Raw genomic sequence first — 12,094 nt, 5'->3', positions numbered from 1 at the left:
CCAACAATGGCGGAATACACATTAAGTGCACATGGAGCATTGTTAATGAATTATTAAGGATTTAAATTACTCAAATTATGTACTCCAGTGCAAAGGAATTAATTAGAAATCAACAACAAATTCTTCAAGCACTACAGAATTAAATTAGAAATTAATAATAGAAGGAAACCTAGGGAATCCCTGAATGCTTAATATTAAAGAATACACTTGTAAATAATTCATGAGTCAAGAGATAACAATGGAGTGTTATATCTTGAACTAAAATGAATATACAATATAAAAAAACGGGATGCAGCAAAAGCAGTGCTTATTAATAGCTTCAGACACATGCTAGAAAAGCTTCTACCTGAAGTTAGAAATGGAGGAGCAAATCGAACTCATTTAACTAAAAGGAAGGAAATAATAAAATGCAAAACAGAATTTAATGAAGTATAAAGCATATAATCAAAAGGAAATCAGTGAAACAAAAAATTGGTTATTTGAAAAGATTTTTAAATATTGTCTGCTAGACTAGCCAAGAAAAAGAAGACACAAATTACCAAAATTAGGACTAAAAGAGGGGACATGAGTGCTGAATAAGTTAAAAGAATCGTAAGGGGTTATTATGAACTTCTTTAAGTTCATAGTACATTTTAGGCAACTTAGATATCAGAAGTTAGATGACTTAGATGAAATAGACAAATTCTTAGGAAGATACAAATTACTGAAATTGACTAAAGAAATTACAACTCTGAATATACATGTATCAAGTTAATAAATTGGATTAATACTTAAATACCTTACAGCAAAATAAGGCTTAGTCCTGATGGCTTTACTGATGTATTCTACCAGACATTTAAAGAACTAATTCTTGAAATGATCTTCACAAGTTCTTCAAAAAAAAATATAAGAGAAGAAGATACTTATTCTTTGAGGCCATTGTTACTGTGATACAAAATTCAGATATTATAGAAAAAACTACAGATCAATATTTCATAAAAATAGATATAAAAATCCTCAAGAAAATCCTAACCAAGTCCAGCAATATATAAAAAATTATACACCAAGACCAAATGAGATTTATTGCAGGAATGCAAAGTTGGTTTAACATCCAAAAAATCAGTTAATGTAGTATTCTATATTAATAGAATAAAGGACAAATAACATAATTATTTCGATAGATGCAGAAAAGACATTTAACAGAATTCAATACCCTTGATGATAAAAATCACTCAACAAACTAGGAACAGAAAGGATCTTTCTCAGTGTGGTAATGGTTATCTAAGAAAAACCCACAGCTAGCTTCAAACTTAATGTGAGAGACTGAGTGATTTCTCCCTAAGATCATGAGCAAAACAAAATTGTCCACTTTCCCCCGCTTCTATACAACATTGTACTGGAGATTTTAGCCAGAACAAATGGTGGGAAGGCATCCAGATTGAAAGGAATAAGTAAAACTGTCTGTTTCCAGATGTCATGGTCTCAACCATGGAAAATCCTAAGAGATACACTAAAAAAAAAAAGAACAAATAATCAAGATTTGATACCAAAAGCACAGGCAACAAAGGAAAAAACAAATACATTGAACTTCATCTAAATTAAAACTTTTGTGCTTCAAAAGACACGATCAAGAAAGTGAAATATAACCTGCATAGTTGGAGAAACTTTGAAACTAGCATATATAAAGTACTCCTACACTTCAATAATAAAAAGCCCAAATGAAAAATGGGCAAAGAATCTCAATAGACATTTCTCCAAGGAATGTACAGATGACCCATAAGCATATGAAAAGATGCTCCATATCATTAGCCATCAGGGAAATGCAAATCAAAATCATAATACCACTTTACACCTACTAGGATGGCTGTAATCAAAACTGTGGATCATAGCAAGTTGTGGTAAGGATGTGGAGAAATCAGAAACCTTATATACTGCTAGTGGGAATGTAAAATGATGCAACTGAATACTCAAGGGTCTCCGTCCCCAGATCTCCAGAGGTCTCTGTGTGCAGCTCTCTCCTCTGGTATTCTTTCCTGCAAAGTAGTCATCTTATTTTTTCCATGGTCTCTGCTACATCTCTTCAATTCGAGGAGTCCACCAAGCCACACTAGGTTTCCCTACCGTACCATGTCCTGGAAGCTCTATCTAGATGGTAAGCTAGACCAGTTGGAGTGCTCACTTCAGTTGTTTCAGCGTCACTGATATTTTGTTTAATGTCTAGTGTCTTGAAAATTACTGTTTCTTAAATTTTTCTGGTTTCATGCAGGCTGGTAAATGTAGCCACCATTATTTTATGTTGAGAAGCATATGGTATTTTGACATAGTTGACAAAATAATTCAATGGGGAAAAGCTAGTCTTTCCAACATATGGTAATGGAACAATTGGATATTCATATTCAAAAAATAAGAAAAAAGGAAGAAGAAAAAAGAACTTACACTCTTGCTTAACACCACACACCACAGTTAATTCCAAAGGAATCATTTGTAGGCCTAAATGTAAGAGCTAAAACTGTAAAACTTCTGGAAGAAAGCATAAGGGAAAGTCTTTTCAATTTTCTGTTACACAGTGATTCTTACATATGACCCCAGAGCACAATTCATTAGGGTAATAAATTGAACTTCATACCTAGCAATTTCACTTCTAGGTATATACTCCCTTCCCCCCCCCAAAAAAAAGAAGGGGCTGAATTCCTCGTACACTAATATTCATAGCAGCATTATTTACAATAGTCAAAAGGTGGAAATAACCCAGGTATCCCTCAACAGATGAATAGATAAACAAAATGCGATATATATACGTGCGATGGAGTATTATTCCTCCATTAAAAGGGCTGAAATTCTGACACATGCTACAACATAAGATGACACTTGAAAACATTATTCTAAGTAAAATAATCCAGACATAAGGACAGATATCATATGATTCTACATACATGAGGTTCCTAGAATAGCAGATTTTTAGCGAAAGAGAATAAAGGTTACCAGGGGGCAGGAGCAGGGAGAGGAGAGTTATTGTTTGATGGTGCATTCATTTCCTAGGGTTGTGATGACAAAGTACCACAGACTGGGTGGCTTCAAAAGCAGAAAATTACTGTCTCACAGTGCTGAGGTCAGAAGTCCAAAGTCAAGATGTCAGCAAGGCTGTGCTCCCTCTGAAGCTGGTAGAGAAGCCGCCTTCGCCTCCTCCTGATAGTTCGCTGGCGGTCTTTGGTGTTCCTTGACCTTTAGATGCATCACTCCAATCCTTTATCTTCACCAGGCATTTTTCCTGTGTCTCTTCATGTCACCTTCCCTCTGTGCATGTCTTTGTGTCCAAATGTCCCTTTTAAAGACACCAGTCTTATTGGATTAGATCCCACCCCAATGACCTCATCTTATCTCACTTAACCTCTGTAAAGATCTGCTTCCAAACAAGGTCACATTCCGAGGTCCTAGGATTAGTACTTCACTGTCTCTTTTTTTGAGGGACACAACTTAACTCATAACAAATGGATACAGAGTTTCTCTCTGGGATGATGAAAAATTTCCGGAAGTGTGTAGTAATGCTGGTTGTATAATAGTGTACATGAACTTAATGTCTCTGAATCATACACTTAAAAATGAATAAAATGGTAAATTTGATTAGATATATTTTACATGATAAAGTATTTGGAAGAATATTCAGGAAATGTTAAAGGTAGTTTTATCTAAGTGATAGTGGCATTATGGGTGAGTTTTCCTTTCTTCACTGTAATGTTGTATCTTATTTGCAAATACAAAATGTACCTAATTTTACACAGTTAATCCTAAAAGAGGATATGCAACATGTAGCCTGACAAGACAGAAGAAACTTGTGAAACTTTTCCCACCCTAAAATGTTTTTGTTTTTCCTTTTTAACAAGTCTGGATATTTGTAATTCAAAACTTAGAATCTTTAAAAATATCTTCAAAATGAAAAACAGTTTTTTTGTTAGATGTTAGTAAAGTGTGCCAAGTCCATGGGCCATTTTACTGTATTAAAAGTGTAACCTAGAAATAATTTCAAATTTAGATGATTATTCTTTACCTTTAGGGAATATTGAGGGAAACGGCAGTTTCTATCATTTAGTCATGATAAATTCAACCTCTGGAACCACTATTTGATGTTTGATTGTGCTAAAGGAGTATTAACAGAAAAATGTAATAGTTTTCATTGTCAATTTTCAGCCATAATTACAGTATTAGAGTTGGATGAAGTTAGTTAATAAAAATAGGATTAAAGTAATGTTATTTCGATTCAGGCATATTTTATCTTACTACCTATGCATTTATAAACATAATTTGATTCACAAAAAGGAGTAGATTATTATTTCAAAGGGCAATGTTATCTCTTATCGATCGAGGAAATATTCTCAAGTTAAGTAAGATTTCTTTTTATGTGAACTGTGGAGACAGCAAATTCAGAGTTAACATCCTCAAGTTAATGCATTTAGAATATCCTGGATGTTTCCTTAAATGTGCTTTTTGGCAAATTATTCTGTAATGCTCTGAGAGAGTCTAAGCTTATCTGGAAAATAAAAGAAGGAACTATTTGTTTATCTGTTAATCGTATTCTAGTCCTGATTAATTGCAAATTTACCTTTATGATATCATTTTAACATTCAGCCAGATTTTCAGAAAATAGAAAGTGGAGATACTCATTGTCATTTTGCCCTTTAAAAAACTTTTTAATACAAGATTAGCAAGATATTAGAGCTGTGGTAATTGGATATCTTTCAGGGCAATAAACCATTAAGGTTTATGAGTCACATTAACAGGAAGCCCTCACAGTTCTACCATTCCCCTTCATCAGTTCATTCTACAATGAACATAAAATCCTCTGCCTGGAGTTCAAAGCACAGCAAGGGAGAGAAGGAAAAGCAAGAACAGAAAATCCAGAAAATAATAAGTGGGAAATGTTCAGTGACCTTTTGATCCTCAACCTTATGATAAATGTCTAGTGCTTAGGGCAGCTCTAGGGCCAGAACTTGGCAGTGGTGAGACTTCCTCTCAGTAGCTTAGTAACTAGTATGTGGTCTCAAGGACTCAGGGACTCCCCAGATTTGTTTTCTGGAAGTCATCCCAAAGCCGCCTTAGTTAAAAAAAAATTAACAGAGCAAAGAGTAAGAGAGCTCTGGCCCTTTGTGTGGGAGGAGTCACCTGATGATTCCTTGATGCCTGGGGTGGTTGCTGGAAGCCTCCAGAAGGAGCAGGGTGTAGGCCCCAGGCCAAGTCTCTTAGCACAGAGAGTGGATGCTGATGTGGACTCAGAGTTTCTCAGAAGAGCACTATGCTATATGCCTGCTGATCTTACCATCCCTGCTTGGAGGAGCCCTTGGGAGAAGCCTATGGCAGAAACTGAATGATTATAGAGCACAATCTCATAAAATCCTCTAATGTAAGCAACTCACTTATTTTCTTCCTTTGCCCTTTTCATTACTTGACTCATTTTTGTTTTGATGGGTTTCATTCTGTCTATTTAAAACCTCAAAACCTTTTTAGAAGATGAAGAACATATAAGTATATATATTTATGCATGCATTATTGTAATAAGAATACCCAAATTGATATACATATTGAAAAAGTTTTCTCTTGATATATAGAAAGCATTATGCAAATCTTATTGCATGTGGATTTTCTTTCAAAAGAATTCTTCGATTACAGATTTTCAAAGAAAAAAAGCCACTGTTTGTGCAACTTATTCTTCAAAAAGAATTTGCCACATGCCACATGCTCTTGTATGGCCAGAAAGATATATCAAAAACACATCCTTCTGTAGAAACCACAGCATCCTTCTGTGAATTCTAAAAGTTTGAAAAGTGCCATATGTGATTCTTTATGTGTCAGGATTTGGGTAGGAATGGGGTATAGAGGATTGGGAATTGGGATGATCTCAGAAAGCAATCTGGTGTCTACTCAATCAGATGTGAAGTCACTGGCATTTCTAGAACCCTATACACATAAATACTTTTACTGTTTTTTTTTTTTTAAGATTAATATTGTGAAGCTAAAATTTTAAAAAGCCCCAAAGTGAGCAGCAACAAGCATTTATTTGATATCAAAAGGAATTCAATCCGGGGGCATAGCTTCAGACAGAAACTCAAATTATGTCCCAATTATAGGGTGAAGGCAAGGTGTTTTTATGAGAAAGCGAAGGGAAATAATTGTATGACTAAAAGGAAGGAAGTTCTATAGGTGCTAATAAGCTAAGTTATTACCTATACAGGGTGGTCCTAATTCTAAAGAATGTTCTTAAATTTGTCCTCATAGTCAGGCAGCCTGCTTTCCTGCGAGCTTTGCCAGCAGCTATTTGGAGAGCAGTGTTAGTTTGACCCAATCCAAAGGCTTTTTGCAGTTCAGACATTTCAAAGGCTCAACAAGGAGCCAGACTCGCAAGGCCTTTTCTCTGGGATGGCAGCTCCAACTCTGTTTTGTATCCATTTTCTCATTAAAATCAAAGTAAGCACTTTTTGGCCCACATAACCGACCTAAATGAGTTGTTTTTTAATTTTTCAAACAGTTGTTTTTGCCCAAAGACAGGGAAAGAAACAGCTCTATCCTGTGACTTCTGACAGGAAACTTTAGACTCTTATCCTGTACCTCATCTGATAAGTGTTCATGACTCCCAATTAAAAATATAACTTTTGGTTGGCTAGTTAAAAATTTTTTTTTGATGAAGTTGAGTACATATAGCTGTCTACAACTACGTGGCAAATAGTCCACATATTATTACTAGTTAATGATGGTTGATAATATTCATGACACTCAGTCTTTTAAGCTGTGTTAAAGCTTTATCAGTTTTTCAAATCTGAACAGATATCAAAGTGATCAAGTTCCAGATGAAATTGATAGCATTTGCTACACTGTCAAAATTAGCCAAATGTTTTGGAAATTATTTATTAATGTAATGAAAGTTTATCTGATATTATCTGTGTACAACTTCCTTATGCGTACACTTTTCAGAAAACCTATGGTGTGCTAAAATAAAACTATTTTAGCAATGTTTTTATTTTAACTACTTTATATGGAATTTTTTAAAACTTGAATTTGTAATGTTTTTCAGTTAAAAAGTTTCAGAGGTAAAGAAAGGTAAAGAGAATAACATCATGAAAACCCATGTCTGCTATCTAGCCTAGGAAATAAAACATTGTAAATACAATTGAAACTGCTGGTATATTCCTTCCAGATTGTATCCTCTCCTCCCTGTAAATTTGCTGTTAGAGTTCCCATGCATATCTGTAATAGATCATTTTTACTCATCATCGTTAATGGGATTTATCCATGTTGCTATGCATAGCTCTAGCTCATTCTTTTTCATTGCTGTATATTTCATCATTCTCTTCTTGGAGGGTATTTAAGTTGATTTAAATGTTTTGATATCATAATACCATATGGCCATTCCAGGAGGTCTCTTGTATACATGTATGAGTTTCTCTAGCATATGTACTTATGAGTTAAATTGCAGAGTCATAAGGTATGAATATCATTCGTAATTGTTATCAGATTACTTTCCAAAATGTTTATACAGTTCACAGGTCAGTTGTGTGGTAGAATGTCTTCCAGTCTGAGTTTGTCAGATGTTTCCTTATAATTAGCAGGACTATTACAGAAATAATGCTGTGATCTTCTCAGTATACCCAGTAAGGACCTTCATTATAAAGTGGCACACGATTCCAATTTGTCCCATTTCTGATGATGTTTATTTTAGTTACTTTGTTAGAATGATGTCTGCCAGGCTTCTCTATGTTAAGTTACTCTTTTTGTAATTGGTTAGTTTTGTAGAGAGGCACTTTGAAACAATGTAAATATCCCATTCTCCACATCTACTTCCAGCCATGGTGGATCAACAGTGTTTACACTTCCCCTACAGTCTTAAACAATAACAAAACTCATAGAGAATATGGGAAGAGAATATGGGAAACGGTAGTTTCAAGTCATTGGATGCTAGGCAATGCTAGACATTGATCTCTCAAATGAGGTGAGCCCCATGATTGCCCCAACTTACTGTCTGGACAGAGAGTTTCCTGGCCTCATCACAGAGAAGGGGAACTCATACAAGCTCAGTGTTCTCTTTGAGTTGAGGTCAAGGATGAGGATTTGGGGAGGTCAGGATGGCTAGAATTCACAGGAAAGCATGTCAGGGAGGAGAGAGCAGCATAGAGCTCTGGAAACATGCAGAGTCGTCCTCAGGTCGTCAGCATATTTGTGGGGAGACTCTCTGAGGCTGAGGATAGAACCACCGTAAATAAACAGACAGAACAATGTGTAGAGCTCACAGGGGTAGGAATAGTTCATGCTCCCAGCAGCCATAGTGGAGAAACCTCATCATAATGCAAGGCATTGGGTGGATTCTCAGAATGCAGTCACCTCGGTGGTGGAGCTGAGTCAGCTTGGTCTGGAGGCCATTCCTAACCTGACAGAGCTTAAAAGCCAGCCTTGAAAGGCTCAAGTTGTTTTCAAGAAACCATGTCCCAAAACAAAATGCAAAAATAATTAAAGGAACACCTCCCCCTCCAATCCATCACTCTACAGTGTAAAAGTTACAGTGTCGAGCATCTAATCAATAATTACCAGGGATGTAAAGTAGGAAAATATAACCTTTAATGAGTAGAAAGCTTTTTTAAAATTGACAAGAGACGGCACAGATGATAGAATCAAAGAAACAGGATGTTAAAACAACAATTATAAGTATACGTCATGTGTTCCAGAAGATAGAACGGGAGCATGATGAGGAAAATCTTTTTAAAAACTCAAATAGAAACAGCTAATTTTAAGACAAAACAAAAAACAATAACCCAAATATAATTTCTACAGATGGAAACTCTCTTGTTCCTCATCAGACTTTCAGTCTATTTATTTTTTAATACCAGGATGGATTCATGATTTCCTATTTCGTTCAGTGCAATATAATTTGTTACTAGCATTATTTACTTTGATATTCAGATCGTACCTGATCTGGCCAGTGGGAGCTCCTTTAAGTTGTCATCTGTGCCGTTTTGTCACATCCCGAACATCCTTTACATGCTTTCAACTTAATGATACACAGAGTGTTCCACCCTTGGAATCAGCCCTTTTCCAAGGGGTCCTTGTTCCTTTTAATGGAGAATAGTATTTAGAAGCCAAGATCTGCGTGTTAGGTGTTTCATTCCTTTAGGGGTGTCGTTGCTGCCAGGCCCTCCCGGCCAGAGGTAGGGACTATCTCTGTATGTCTGTCCATCACTGATCCATAAATCGATAGATGGAAGCCGTAAGTTTACGTCAGTACTTCCAGTACCAGCCCAGCATCATATAGGGTTCATTCAACGTTTCTATATTTGTAACTCCTTTTCCAACAGTGAGCAGCCTGGCTCTCATTATCCTTTACATATTTACATATTTGTTCAATCCCACCATATATAACACATCTTCAAACTGCCTCCACCACCGCTGCCCTGGGTAGATATTCCCCTCGCCCACATAGGCCACAACGGCCCACACTGGGGCCACTGTCACCACTCCTCCATGTGGACACCCTCCTCACTGACTGGATGGTTATCTTCCTGGGCCACCAATGTTCCTTCTCCTTTTGGATACGTACCTTGCTCAGAACCAGCTCAGGCTTTTGTTCTGAGTGTATTGGGAGCGCAGAATGAGGGAGAGAGCTTAAAATTTGCGGAAGTTAATTTCCTTTCTGGTCTGTGTCTTTTTGTGTTAATTGAGAAATCTTTTCTTTGAAATTATAAAAATATTCTGTAAAGCTTATAAAAGTTATTGTCACGTTTAAGGCTTTAATTCACCTGGAATTGATTTTTGTATATGGTTAGAAGTAGGGATTTGCTTTTTTCCCTTTTGAAATGGGTGTTTCTTATGAAATGGGTTCCAATAGTTCATATTCTGACCTAGGAACTATTATTGACCTATGAGCTACCAATGAAACTGATCTGCAGTTTCATGTCTATAATAGCAAATTTCTATAATGTGTGTCTAATTCTGATCTTTCCGTTTCATTCATCTGGTTGTCTGTTTCTGTGCTAATCATTACCACACTGTCTTACTTACCATAACTTTTCATTCAGCCACAGTCCAGTCAGGAAAACAAACCTCCTTAAGTATTTCGAACAAGATGGGTTTATTGTGTGGAGCCCTGGGTGTTTACAAAAACAGTGGCAGGACTGGAGGAATAAAGGTGGAGGAAGTGACCGCTACCTCTCAGGTTTGCCACTAACTTTCAGGGAGTTAGGAAGATGCAGAAACCACAGAAAATCTCTGGAAAGAATCAGTTGTCACCAATATTTAGGCTGGTAGTTTACAGAAAACAACTGAAGGATGCTGCAAAATCTCACATCTGCTGAAGTCATCATGTATTTGCCCATCCTTGATGAAGGAGCAAAAATAGACTTCTCCTCTGCCCTCAAATTTTATATGAGTGCCTTTGGATTGCCATACAAACTTTAAGATCTTGTTAAATGTTATGAAAACCTCAGGATTTTTGTTGGACTTATACCTGATTTTCAGACTAATTTGGGGATCATTAACCCTTTTGGTATTTGGGCTTTCTGTCCACTAATAGAATTCATCTTTCTTTTTAACATCTTTACATAAAGCTTTATGACTTTCTACATGAAGGTCTTATGTTTCTCTCGTTATATTTGGTAATTCAACAACCTTCATTGAAAAATATTTGCTAGTCACTCTTCTAGGTTGTGAGGATGTAGTTATGAACAAAAGAAAAATATCTATCTTAATGGACCTTAGCAAACTATTTAATATATTACTATGTAATAATAAGACCTATGAAGAACACTAAAGCCGGAATAAAGGGGATAGAACACGATCGCAGGGGTGGTGCTGCTTAGAATGGTCAGGGCAGGTCTCCGAGGGGCGACGTTAGAGCAGAAGGCTGAAGGCCAGTGAGCAAGCCATGTGGGTATCAGAGCAGCATGTGCAGAGGCCTAGGCCTGGGCAGGAGCATGTTTGACATATCCAAGAAGCAGCAAGAAGGGCTCTGACTGGAGTGCAGTGAGCAGGGGTGAAAGATCTCAGAGTACGCCATAGGCATGAGAAGGGCTTTGGCCTCGAAGGCTTTGCAGCAAACAGGTAAGGTAAGCTGATGTGTGTTTTAAAACTTGCTGTGGCTGCCATGTGGAGAACAGACCGAAGGGAAGAAGGGTGGGAGCTGGAGAGACCAGTGAGTAGTCTAGGTGAGTGATGCCAGGCCAGTCAGCGGGTGGCAGAGATGATGGAGCCAAAAGGTTTGCAGTGGATTGTATGTGGTGCACACAAGAAAGGAAGTTAGTTGATTGAGGCTTCTTTGTTTTTTTCCTGAACAACTGGACTGAGTGGCCATTTTTCCGAGATGTAGAAGACCAGAGGGAACAAGACTGGTGAGAAAAATCAGACTTTTTTTTTTTTAACTTTATACATGTTGACATATAACACAGAGAAAAGTACAAAAATCGTAATTGTACAGTGTGATAAATTTTTACCAAGTGAACCCATCCAGATTAAGCAGGTATCAGTCTCCCGCCAGAAGAGTAAACAGTATCCTAACTTTAATACCATAAATTTGTTTTGCTAGTTTGTGAACTTTATACTAAATGGAAACATACGGCATATACTCCATTCTGTCTGGCTTCTTTTGTTTAACATTTCATTTGAGAAATTCATCTCTGTTCTTACATGTGGCTGCCATGTAGTAGTCTATAGTACCACACACCACTGTTACTTTACTCAGTCTGTGGTTCATAGTCCACTTTATCAAATGTTTCCTTTATTGTTACTACTTTTTACATTGTTTTAAGAAACATTTGCGTACCTTAAGGTTATAGCCTCTTGTGTTTTCTTCTAGATGTACTTCTTTTTAGTTTTACCTTTTACCTTTAGATGTACAATCCATCAAGAATTGATTTTTGTATGTGGTTTGAGGTCAAAATTAATTTTTTAAAATATGTATATCCAGTCAACCCGGCTCCATTTATTGAAAAGTTCATTCTTTCTCCACTGTAGCGCAGTGTCATCTTTGTCATAAATCAGGTGTGGGGGTCTGTTTCTGGACTTTCTGTTGTGTTTTCTTCATCTGTCTCTCAGCAAACCCAGTCTGCCTTAAGTATTAGAGCTTTATAATAGGGCTTAATTCTGG

The 12,094-nt window shown here is 36.7% G+C and overlaps 1 long non-coding RNA gene across 7 annotated transcripts in view; it reads left to right on the top strand.

The window, feature by feature from the left end:
* LOC107502439 overlaps nt 1-12,094 on the top strand; it is a 56,157-nt gene that overhangs the window by 28,201 nt on the left and 15,862 nt on the right. Inside the window, exon 1 of one of the 7 annotated variants that reach the window (XR_001594991.2) lies at nt 4,461-5,374. The exons of 5 other annotated variants lie outside the window; for them this stretch is intronic. This is a non-coding gene — a long non-coding RNA (uncharacterized LOC107502439). Of the gene's footprint in view, nt 1-4,460; nt 11,340-12,094 lie in introns of those variants that run through there. One more of the 7 variants, XR_001594989.2, reaches the window with a different exon arrangement.

The sequence above is a fragment of the Rousettus aegyptiacus genome, unplaced genomic scaffold (assembly GCF_014176215.1).
Source record: "Rousettus aegyptiacus isolate mRouAeg1 unplaced genomic scaffold, mRouAeg1.p scaffold_m13_p_5, whole genome shotgun sequence".
In the NCBI taxonomy this organism is placed as follows: Eukaryota; Metazoa; Chordata; class Mammalia; order Chiroptera; family Pteropodidae; genus Rousettus; species Rousettus aegyptiacus.
The sequence above is the reverse complement of the archived record's forward strand: the minus strand, read 5'-3'. Positions and strand labels throughout refer to the sequence as shown.